An 11822-nucleotide genomic window follows, 5' to 3' on the forward strand; every position below is an offset into this window, starting at 1 on the left:
TAGACACAATATCTGGTACTTAAAAAGGAGGAAGGTGAAGATTTTTATAGGGTGTGGTACTGCCCCATATATTAAAGCATGGAGATGATTACACTTACAGGGCTGCTGTACAACCAGTACACCCATTAGCCTAGCTGTGCAGAACCACAGGTCTCAGCCAGACTAATCCCTGATGGGATAGCGACTGTACCATCCAAAGACACTGGCCACCACATCTCCCTTTTCATCAGTGCGGCTCGCAGGGTGAATTCCAGGGTGCCTAGTGACTCCTACTTAATGTTTATGATTTCCACCAATTCCTGTATAAACCGTTTCTATATGTGATCAGCCTGTCTTGTCTCTGCAGTGCCCACTGGACCTTAGCAGTGACTCTCTGTATTGTTACATTCTTGTTATTGATACGAATAACTCTGCAGTCACCCAAGAAATGGGACCGGTGTATGTGCCCATGGGTAACACTTTTCTTCCCATTCCCCTTCATATCATGTTTATATTGCAAACCTGTTGAACCCAGTGACCTACAGAGCCGTATTTAGAGTTTATGATGCCCTACGCACTTTTCTTGCTGCTTCCCCCATTGGTGAGTATTACTAATGCAGACACTGTCGTTAGTGACTTAGGCTACTTTCACATGAGTGATTTTTGCCATTCGCGGTAGATCCGGCAGTTTTTCCGCATCTGCCGCGTAACGGATCACTTACGGCAACAATGCGTCCGGCCTCATTAATTCCCTATGGGACTTGCGGACATGTGCGGCACTTGCGGTTTTGCCACGATCCGGAAAATGCGGTACTTGCAGCAACGGGAAAAAAACGCTACTAGCTGTGTTTTTGTTCTCACCGCAAGTGCAAAACTGCAAGTGCCGCACATGTCTGCAAGTAGCCATCACTACCTGTCCTTGCACCAATGCTAGCCCATCCCTAACCTTCCCTCTCTGACCTAAAACTACACTATAAAGCTTTAGAAAAACAATTTATTAACTTACATATTCCTATGATAATGAGGGCTCCAGGCTACGGCATAAGTGCATTGTTTTGCCTTCTGAGGACTTCAGGAAGACTGCCTCCATAGGTGGCGCATACGCAGACTGAGATCGCATCTGGACCAAGATCCCAGTCTCCGCATACGCTGCCTTCAGTGGCTCACAGCTTCAGAAACATGGCCGCCAGGAAAACAATGCACTCCACTTAGCTCACCTCCAACATCGGGCCCGCAGCATTGCACCTCTGGGACACCCCCTCCTCCCATTCAGGGCATGCTGCATTGCCCCACTTCTGCCACTGCAGACTTCCAGAGGAAGGGACTGAAGGGACTCGGCCTCCTGTAATCCTGCTTACAAGACAGGAGACCATTATTACAGGACAGGGTATGTTATTACAAGACAGGGGACGTTATTACAAGACAGAGTATGTTATTACAAGACAAGGAATGTTATTATAGGTCTGGGACGTACTTGCAGGACAATGGACGTTATTATAGTACTAGAAACTTTAATACAGGACAAGGGATGTTATTACAGGACAGGAGACTTTTATTACAAAACCGGGGACGTTATTACAAGACAGGGGACATTATTTCAAGACAAGGGATGATATTACAAGACAAGGGACATTATTACAGGTCAGGGGACATTATTACAGGACTAGAAACATTATTACACGACAGGAGACTTTTAGTACAAAACCAGGGAAGTTATTACTGGACTGGGGACTTTATTACAGGGGGGGGGACATTATTATAGGGTGGGGGGCATTGATACAGGACGGGGACGTTAATATAGGATGGGGACATGTATATGTATCACACATACACTGCACAGCGGGCACAGTATACACATATGTATCACACACAGATACACTGCACATGGGGGCACAGTATGCACACAGAGACTGTTCTGTCCTCGCTAAATGAAGCAGACTTCAGGTAGCTTATACAGGCAGCTAAACCGCTATACCGGGGTCCAATAAGGAGACAGTAGGTTGAATCTGTGCTTCATTGAATGTGATGGTATATTGGCGCGGTGAAACTACAAACAAAACCATATATATACACTGAGTCAATACAGGGTACATCAGGGATACATATCATACATAGAACATTATGAATCAACATCTGCAATACTAGCTGAGAAGGGGAAAACTAACTAGGCAGGCTAATATGGGACAGAAATTAGATACAGGAAGCGTGATTACATACCAGCGATGCTGTCACAAGGGGAGAAGAGAAATGAGATGATTCCAGGATGCAGGCTGAGGGAAAATGGTGGACTGGAGGGAAAAAGGGGGCTGAACTAACCATAATCCTTTGCAAAAGGCTACCAGCATGCATTGCACGGAGGGAAAATAGAAGTGAAAGTAAAACACAATAACACTGCGGTTATGACTCTGGTCACTAGATGGAGCCAGAAACACTGAAGACATTAACAAGCAGATAATCAGGATTCTGAATTAAATGTCGGAGACAGAACACTCCCCGTCTGGCATCAAACGGATGTCACTATTCTTTTTCTCCGAAGACAACAATAGGACCAGCTCAGTTGCTGGTCTGGAGAATGTCTTAAGTTCATTCCCTTTGGCCATCCTCAGTTCGACTTTGCGAATGTTGCCATCCTTACTCGGGAATGTCGCGATCACTAAACCAAGTGGCCACTGGTTCCAATGGGCTTGACAGTCTTTCACAGGGACGAGGTCACCAATGCCTAGATTAGGCCTGGTAGATTGCCACTTCGTCCGTGGCTGCAGGGTAGACAAATATTTTTTGCGCCACCTGTCCCAGAATGTATTGGCAAGACTTTGCACCTGTCTCCATTGGCGCTTGTAGAGGTCCTTAGCGCTTAGCGTCAAATCCTCCTAGAGGGGCACTGGATAGTCCTGTTTTCTGGGTGAGGAGAGTAGCTGGAGTCAATGTATGAAGTGTAGACACATGAGGGCGGATTTCAGCATCTGAGTCCTCTCTCACTAGTTCAAAGGTGTCTGGAAAACGTTCCTCAGTGTACAATAATTTTGGTCCTGAGAGCCATGTTGTGCTCCCTAGTCGACTTGCGTCAACTGCTCTAGTTGCGCGATCTGCAGGATTTTGGTCCATGGGAATGTAATACACTGTTTTGGATGAACTGATCTCCTAATTTGTAGCACTCTGTTGTTGACATAAACATAGAATTGTTTGGTTTCATTGTGGATGTATCCCAGGACTATTTTGCTGTCTGAGTAGAACTTGGTTTGGGTAAGGTTGATGTCCATCTCGGATGCGATGAACTGTGCCAACTCGACGGCTAAGACTGCAGCACAAAGTTCCAACCTTGGTATAGTGTGCTCTGGTTGTGGAGCAAGTTTGGCCTTCCCCATAACGAATCCAATGTGGTTCCGACATTTGGAGTCTACAGTTTTGAGATAGGCAACAGCAGCAATTGCTTTGACAGAAGCATCTGCATATACATATAGTCTTTGGCTTTGTATTTCTGTAGACGGCACAGGTGTGTATGGTCTTGGAACATTCGGGTTGGAGAGGGCTGCTAAAGAGTTCTTCCATACTTCCCACTGGATTCTCTTATCAGGTGGCAGAGGTCCATCCCAGTCAGATGTTTCCTTAGTTAAAGTCTCTTAGTAAAACTTTGCCTTGTATAGTAACAGAAGCTGCAAAACCCAAGGGATCATACAGGCTATAGATGGTAGACAGAACCCCTCTGCGTGTGAAAGACTTTTCATCCTGGCTGACCTGAAAGGTAAAAGTGTCTGACTGCAGATTCCAGAGAATCCCAAGGCTGCGTTGCATTGGTGTGGGGTCTGACCCCAGGTCCAGGTCTCTGAGACCGTTACACAAGTCTTGTGAAGGGAATGCTTTCATGAGTTCTTGGCTGTTTGAGGCTATTTTGTGAAGCCTGAGGTTAGAGCAAGCAAGCATCTCTTGGGCTCTCCTGAGAAGACTGATGGCAGTCTCATTTGAAGGCATGGCTTTCAGACAGTCACCAACATAAAAGTCTTTTTATATGAATTGTCTGACGTCTGATCCGTATTCTGCTTCTCCTTCTTGAGCTGACCTTTTGAGACCATAAATGGCAACTGCAGGAGAAGGACTATTGCCAAAGATGTGCACTCTCATGTGATTCTCTGTGACTTCATTAGTAGGATCATTGTCTCCGTACCAGAAGAATCTTAGGAAGTCTTGTGCACTGCCACAGATGTTCTGCGTGGGTTTGCAGCTGGTGACGGTGTGGCATATGACATTGCAAAATCAAAGCTGGGATCATTTCTGATTGTCGCTTGTTAGTGTATAAAATCTACAAAAACGGAGAAGGGAGAGAATGGAACACTGTGTTTGTACAGTATTTGTATGTGGAACCACGTGTGAGCCACCTCTCCTGTAGATTACAGAGCAACTTTGGACTATAGGGTTAACACCTTTGGCTGTGTCAAGGAGTGCAAGTCCTTGTAGGTCACCTTCACATTTGGCAACTAGGACTTCCTTTAGCAGGTCACCTAGTTCTCTAAGTTTCTGGAGACCTTTGTTAGATATTTTAGGAAAGTCATCGATTCTTTTGAACAAGGCTCTCTCTATTACCTCTGCTGAGCCGTAGCACTCATCTAGCCTCTTCCAGATCTCTTTAAGGCCAATTTGAGAGTGGTTTATATTAATGTCTCTGATCCTTACTGCATGTTTGACTGACTCTTCACCCAGGTATTTGACTAAGAGGTCTATCTCTTCCCTGTGTTGTAGCCCCAAGTCTCTAGTGACATTTTGGAAGGAAGCTTTCCAAGCTCTGTAACCTTCAGTGTGGTCAGTGAATTTCATGAGTTCCTTGGCAACCAGATCACGTCGTGTGAAGAACTTAGCTAATTCTGTTGTGAACCGGTTGTCAGCAGAGTATACTAGTGATGGGTCACCCTGATAGTGATGTGAGGTGCGTTCATACCTGTTAGTATCCTCAGGGTGGCGCCAGCTGGTGTCATATTGCTTCAGTCTGACGTGCGGTGTGTCAGCAAGGCAATTCATGTTGGTTACCTGGTGAGGGGCAAGGTAGTCATTAGCAGAATTGTTTTGCTCCACGTTTTCCTAGAGCTGAGCCTCATGATGACTCTCACTCGCTTAACTGGATGTGTCATATTCTTGGTTATAGTTTGGATCAGGAAGTTCATTAACATACTGAGATGTGCGTTGTGGCGAATCTTGCAGTGGCAACTTCAGACTTGACGTACTGCTTCGGCTATGCAGCTCAGGGTTGAGCACGGCTTCTCTTTTTACTGCTAGGCTCTCTAAGGTGGCATCCATACGTGCCTTCTTTAACTGCGTCTTTCTCTCTTGCTCATCTCTCTCTAAGCATAACCTTCTTTCTTGCTCATCTCTCTCTAAGCATAACCTTCTCTCTTGCTCATCTCTCTCTAAGCATAACCTTCTCTCTTGCTCATCTCTTTCTAAGCATAACCTTCTCTCTTTCTCAGATAATCAGGATTCTGAATTAAATGTTGGAGACAGAACAGATACACTGCACAGGGGGCACAGTATACACATATAAATACACCGCACACACCGAACACAGGGCAGTGACACTGGTGCTCAACAGTCTCTGGTGAACAGTAGAGCTGGGCTCCTCCCAGCCTCAGTGGGATACCCCGCTACCCTAGCCGGACACAGCACACAGGAGCCGGTCTGTGTCTCCCGCCCCCCTCAGAGAGCCGAGGTTGCGTCCACTTGGCCCGGAACAGGCGCTTCTGTGCTATGTGATTTGCCGGCATTCTCTGGCCTGTGGTTCGCTGCGGCATTACTAACAGCAGAAAGTGAGCGGAGCAATGGGGGAAATGAGGAAACATCCCATCTCTTGGCCTACTGAGGCCCACCAGATCCTCGGCCTGTCCTACATTCAGCGTCCCGCAGCAGTGTGCCACCAGTCGGCATGTGCACCTCACTGCAGGCCGAAACCTCTCTCTGGCCCAGTGTTCTCCACTTACCTTTCCAAGCTGCTTTTTTTTCTCTCCTTTCTCAACCCTTTTCTGTTTGGCTGTCAGATTCCAGGACCTCCCCAGCCGGCTGCGATCTGGACCGGGAGAACTGAGCCGCTCTGGATCTCCTCCTTCCAGGCAGGTGAGTTTAACAGACACTGACTGCACACAGTGTGGGTGTGTCTGCAGTGCAGGGATGCAGCTGCCAGCACCCGGACTTTAACCCAGCAAACAGCAAGCAGCCTGAACCTGCTGCTGGGGGAACTGGACTATAACAAAAAAAAAAAAAAACCTTGCCTTGCTCAGGTGCCGAACCCCGCATCCTACCGCCCTAGGCAGTGCCTCAAGTGCCTAGTGGCAAAAACAACACTGGTCACCAACACTGCCAGCTATCCACAATGTCTCATGCCAACCAATCATAGGCACTCGGCAATGTCAAGCAGACAAAATGCTTCAAAACAGTGCCCGACAGCAAGCCAAAGTGACTCACAGCAGTACCAGCTAACCACATTGACTCACAGCACTACCAGCTAGCCTCAGTGACTCACAGCAGTACCAGCTAGCCTCAGTGACTCACAGCAGTACCAGCTAGCCTCAGTGACTCACAGCAGTACCAGCTAACCACATTGACTCACAGCACTACCAGCGAGCCTCAGTGTCTCACAGCACTACCAGCTAGCCTCACTGTCTCACAGCAGTACAAGCTAGGCACAGTGACTCAGAGCAGTACCAGCTAGCCTCAGTGACTCACAGCAGTACCAGCTAACCTCAGTGTCTCAAAGCAATACCAGCTAGCCTCAGTGTCTCACAGCAGTACCAGCTAGCCTCAGTATCTCACAGCAGTACCAGCTAGCCTCAGTGTCTCAAAGCAATACCAGCTAGCCTCAGTGTCTCACAGCAGTACCAGCTAGCCACAGTGTCTCACAGCAGTACCAACTAGCCTCAGTGTCTCACAGCAGTGCCAGCTAGCCACAGTGACTCATGGCAGTACCAGCTAGCCTCAGAATCTCATAGCAGTACCAGCTAACCTAAGTGTATCACAGCAGTACCAGCTAGCCACACTTTCTCACAGCAGTACAAGCTAGCCACAGTGTCACACAGCAGTACCAGCTAGCCACAGTGACTCACAGCAGTACCAGCTAGCCACAGTGTCACACAGCAGTACCAGCTAGCCACTGTGACTCGCAGCAGTACCAGCTGGTCTCAGTGTCTCTCAGCAATACCAGCTAGCCTCAGTGTCTCATAGCAGTACCAGCTAGCCACAGTGTCTCACAGCAGTACCAACTAGCCTCAGTGTCTCACAGCAGTGCCAGCTAGCCACAGTGACTCACGGCAGTACCATCTAGCCACAGTGGCTCACGGCAGTACCATCTAGCCACAGTGGCTCACGGCAGTACCATCCAGCCTAAGCGTCTCACAGCAGTACCAGCTAGCCTCAGTGTCTCACAGCAGTACCAACTAGCCTCAGTGTCTCCACAGCAGTACCAGCTAGCCACAGTGACTCACGGCAGTACCATCCAGCCTAAGCGTCTCACAGCAGTACCAGCTAGCCTCAGTGTCTCACAGCAATACCAGCTAGCCTAAGTGTCTCACAGCAGTACCAGCTAGCCACAGTGACTCACGGCAGTACCATCTAGCCTCAGTGTCTCACAGCACTACCAGCTAGCCACAGTGACTCATGGCAGTACCAGATAGCCTCAGTGTCTCATATCAATACCAGCTAGCCACAGTGACTCACGGCAGTACCATCTAGCCTCAGTGTCACACAGCAGTACCAGCTAGCCACGGTGTCACACAGCAGTACCAGTTAGCCACTGACTCACAGCAGTACCAGCTGGTCTCAGTGTCTCACAGCAATACCAGCTATCCTCAGTGTCTCACAGCAGTACCAGCTAGCCACAGTGTCTCACAGCAGTACCAGCTAGCCTCAGTGTCTCATAGCAGTGCCAGCTAGCCACAGTGACTCACGGCAGTACCATCTAGCCTCAGTGTCTCACAGCAGTACCAGCAAGCCTCAGTGTCTCACAGCAGTACCAGCTAGCCACAGTGACTAAAAGCAGTACCAGCTAGCCAATGTGTCTCATCAGTACCAGGTAGCCACACTGTCTCACAGCAGCACCAGCTAGCCACAGTGACTCACAGCAGTGCCAACTAGCCTCAGTGTCTCAAAGCAATACCAGCTAGCCTCAGTGTCTCACAGCAGTACCAGCTAGCCACAGTGTCTCACAGCAGTACCAACTAGCCTCAGTGTCTCACAGCAGTGCCAGCTAGCCACAGTGACTCACGGCAGTACCATCTAGCCTCAGTGTCTCACGGCAGTACCAGCTAGCCTCAGTGTCTCACAGCACTACCAGCTAGCCACAGCGACTCATGGCAGTACCAGATAGCCTCAGTGTCTCATATCAATACCAGCTAGCCTCAGTGTCTTACAGCAGTACCAGCTAGCCACAGTGACTCACAGCAGTACCAGCTAGCCACACTTTTTCACAGCAGTACCAGCTAGCCACAGTGTCACACAGCAGTACCAGCTAGCCACTGTGACTCACAGCAGTACCAGCTGGTCTCAGTGTCTCACAGCAATACCAGCTAGCCTCAGTGTCTCACAGCAGTACCAGCTAGCCACAGTGTCTCACAGCAGTACCAACTAGCCTCAGTGTCTCACAGCAGTGCCAGCTAGCCACAGTGACTCATGGCAATACCATCTAGCCTCAGTGTCTCACAGCAGTACCAGCTAGCCTCAGTATCTCATAGCAGTACCAGCTAACCTAAGTGCATCACAGCAGTACCAGCTAGCCACAGTGACTCACGGCAGTACCATTCTGCCTCAGTGTCTCACGGCAGTACTAGATAGCCTCAGTGTCTTACAGCACTACCAGCTAGCCACAGCGACTCATGGCAGTACCAGATAGCCTCAGTGTCTCATATCAATACCAGCTAGCCTCAGTGTCTTACAGCAGTACCAGCTAGCCACAGTGACTCACAGCAGTACCAGCTAGCCACACTTTTTCACAGCAGTACCAGCTAGCCACAGTGTCACACAGCAGTACCAGCTAGCCACAGTGACTCACAGCAGTACCAGCTAGCCACAGTGTCACACAGCAGTACCAGCTAGCCACTGTGACTCACAGCAGTACCAGCTGGTCTCAGTGTCTCACAGCAATACCAGCTAGCCTCAGTGTCTCACAGCAGTACCAGCTAGCCACAGTGTCTCACAGCAGTACCAACTAGCCTCAGTGTCTCACAGCAGTGCCAGCTAGCCACAGTGACTCATGGCAATACCATCTAGCCTCAGTGTCTCACAGCAGTACCAGCTAGCCTCAGTATCTCATAGCAGTACCAGCTAACCTAAGTGCATCACAGCAGTACCAGCTAGCCACAGTGACTCACGGCAGTACCATTCTGCCTCAGTGTCTCACGGCAGTACTAGATAGCCTCAGTGTCTTACAGCACTACCAGCTAGCCACAGCGACTCATGGCAGTACCAGATAGCCTCAGTGTCTCACAGCAGTACCAACTAGCCTCAGTGTCTCACAGCAGTACCAACTAGCCTCAGTGTCTCACAGCAGTACCAACTAGCCTCAGTGTCTCACAGCAGTGCCAGCTAGTCACAGTGACTCACGGCAGTACCATCTAGCCACAGTGGCTCACGGCAGTACCATCAAGCCATATAAGCATCTCACAGCAGTACCAGCAAGCCTCAGTGTCTCACAGCAGTACCAGCTAGCCACAGTGACTCAAAGCAGTACCAGCTAGCCAATGTGTCTCATCAGTACCAGGTAGCCACACTGTCTCACAGCAGTACCAGCTAGCCACAGTGACTCACAGCAGTACCAGCTATCCATAGTTACTCACAGCAGTACCAGCTAGCCTCAGTGTCTCAAAGCAATACCAGCTAGCCTCAGTGTCTCACTGCAGTACCAGCTAGCCACAGTGTCTCACAGCAGTACCAACTAGCCTCAGTGTCTCACAGCAGTGCCAGCTAGCCACAGTGACTCATGGCAGTACCATCTAGCCTCAGTGTCTCACAGCAGTACCAGCTAGCCTCAGTATCTCATAGCAGTACCAGCTAACCTAAGTGTATCACAGCAGTACCAGCTAGCCACAGTGACTCACGGCAGTACCATCTAGCCTCAGTGTCTCACGGCAGTACCAGCTAGCCTCAGTGTCTCACAGCACTACCAGCTAGCCACAGCGACTCATGGCAGTACCAGATAGCCTCAGTGTCTCATATCAATACCAGCTAGCCTCAGTGTCTTACAGCAGTACCAGCTAGCCACAGTGACTCACAGCAGTACCAGCTAGCCACACTTTTTCACAGCAGTACCAGCTAGCCACAGTGTCACACAGCAGTACCAGCTAGCCACAGTGACTCACGGCAGTACCATCTAGCCTCAGTGTCTCACGGCAGTACCAGCTAGCCTCAGTGTCTCACAGCACTACCAGCTAGCCACAGCGACTCATGGCAGTACCAGATAGCCTCAGTGTCTCATATCAATACCAGCTAGCCTCAGTTTCTTACAGCAGTACCAGCTAGCCACAGTGACTCACAGCAGTACCAGCTAGCCACACTTTTTCACAGCAGTACCAGCTAGCCACAGTGTCACACAGCAGTACCAGCTAGCCTCAGTATCTCACAGCAGTACCAGCTAACCTAAGTGTCTCACAGCAGTACCAGCTAGCCACAGTGTCACACAGCAGTACCAGCTAGCCACAGTGACTCACAGCAGTACCAGCTAGCCACAGTGTCACACAGCAGTACCAGCTAGCCACTCTGACTCACAGCAGTACCAGATGGTCTCAGTGTCTCATAGCAGTACCAGCTAGCCAGTGTCTCACAGCAGTACCAACTAGCCTCAGTGTCTCACAGCAGTGCCAGCTAGCCACAGTGACTCACGGCAGTACCATCTAGCCACAGTGGCTCACGGCAGTACCATCCAGCCTAAGCGTCTCACAGCAGTACCAGCTAGCCTCAGTGTCTCACAGCAGTACCAACTAGCCACAGTGTCTCCACAGCAGTGCCAGCTAGCCAAAGTGACTCACGGCAGTACCATCTAGCCTCAGTGTCTCACAGCAGTACCAGCTAGCCTCAGTATCTCACAGCAGTACCAGCTAGCCTAAGTGTCTCACAGCAGTACCAGCTAGCCACAGTGACTCACGGCATTACCATCTAGCCTCAGTGTCTCACAGCAGTACCAGCTAGCCTCAGTGTCTCACAGCACTACCAGCTAGCCACAGTGACTCATGGCAGTACCAGATAGCCTCAGTGTCTCATATCAATACCAGCTAGCCACAGTGTCTCACAGCAGTACCAGCTATCCACAGTGACTCACGGCAGTACCATCTAGCCTCAGTGTCTCACAGCAGTACCAGCTAGCCACAGTGTCACACAGCAGTACTAGCTAGCCACAGTGTCACACAGCAGTACCAGCTAGCCACTGACTCACAGCAGTACCAGCTGGTCTCAGTGTCTCACAGCAATACCAGCTATCCTCAGTGTCTCACAGCACTACCAGCTAGCCACAGCGACTCATGGCAGTACCAGATAGCCTCAGTGTCTCATATCAATACCAGCTAGCCTCAGTGTCTTACAGCAGTACCAGCTAGCCACAGTGACTCACAGCAGTACTAGCTATCCACACTTTTTCACAGCAGTACAAGCTAGCCACAGTGTCACACAGCAGTACCAGCTGGTCTCAGTGTCTCACAGCAATACCAGCTAGCCTCAGTGTCTCATAGCAGTACCAGCTGGTCTCAGTGTCTCACAGCAATACCAGCTAGCCTCAGTGTCTCATAGCAGTACCAGCTAGCCACAGTGTCTCACAGCAGTACCAACTAGCCTCAGTGTCTCACAGCAGTGCCAGCTAGCCACAGTGACTCACGGCAGTACCA

At 49.8% G+C, this 11822-nt stretch overlaps 1 long non-coding RNA gene across 2 annotated transcripts; it reads right to left on the minus strand.

Annotated features, from left to right (window-relative positions):
- Positions 1 to 1508: 1508 nt before the first annotated feature.
- On the minus strand, positions 1509 to 6180 carry LOC141046724 (uncharacterized). Of its 2 annotated transcripts, none has more exons than XR_012219638.1 (3): positions 5943 to 6180; positions 4910 to 4998; positions 1509 to 4276 (listed from the first exon to the last, which is right to left on the minus strand). It is a non-coding gene; the product is annotated as an uncharacterized lncRNA (long non-coding RNA). The 2 variants fall into 2 exon arrangements; XR_012219639.1 differs by having other exon boundaries at positions 1509 to 2026; positions 5943 to 6178.
- Positions 6181 to 11822: the final 5642 nt, after the last annotated feature.

The sequence above is a fragment of the Dendrobates tinctorius genome, unplaced genomic scaffold (genome assembly GCF_039654945.1).
Source record: "Dendrobates tinctorius isolate UK_male_01 unplaced genomic scaffold, ASM3965494v1 ptg000120l, whole genome shotgun sequence".
Lineage (NCBI taxonomy): Eukaryota > Metazoa > Chordata > Amphibia > Anura > Dendrobatidae > Dendrobates > Dendrobates tinctorius.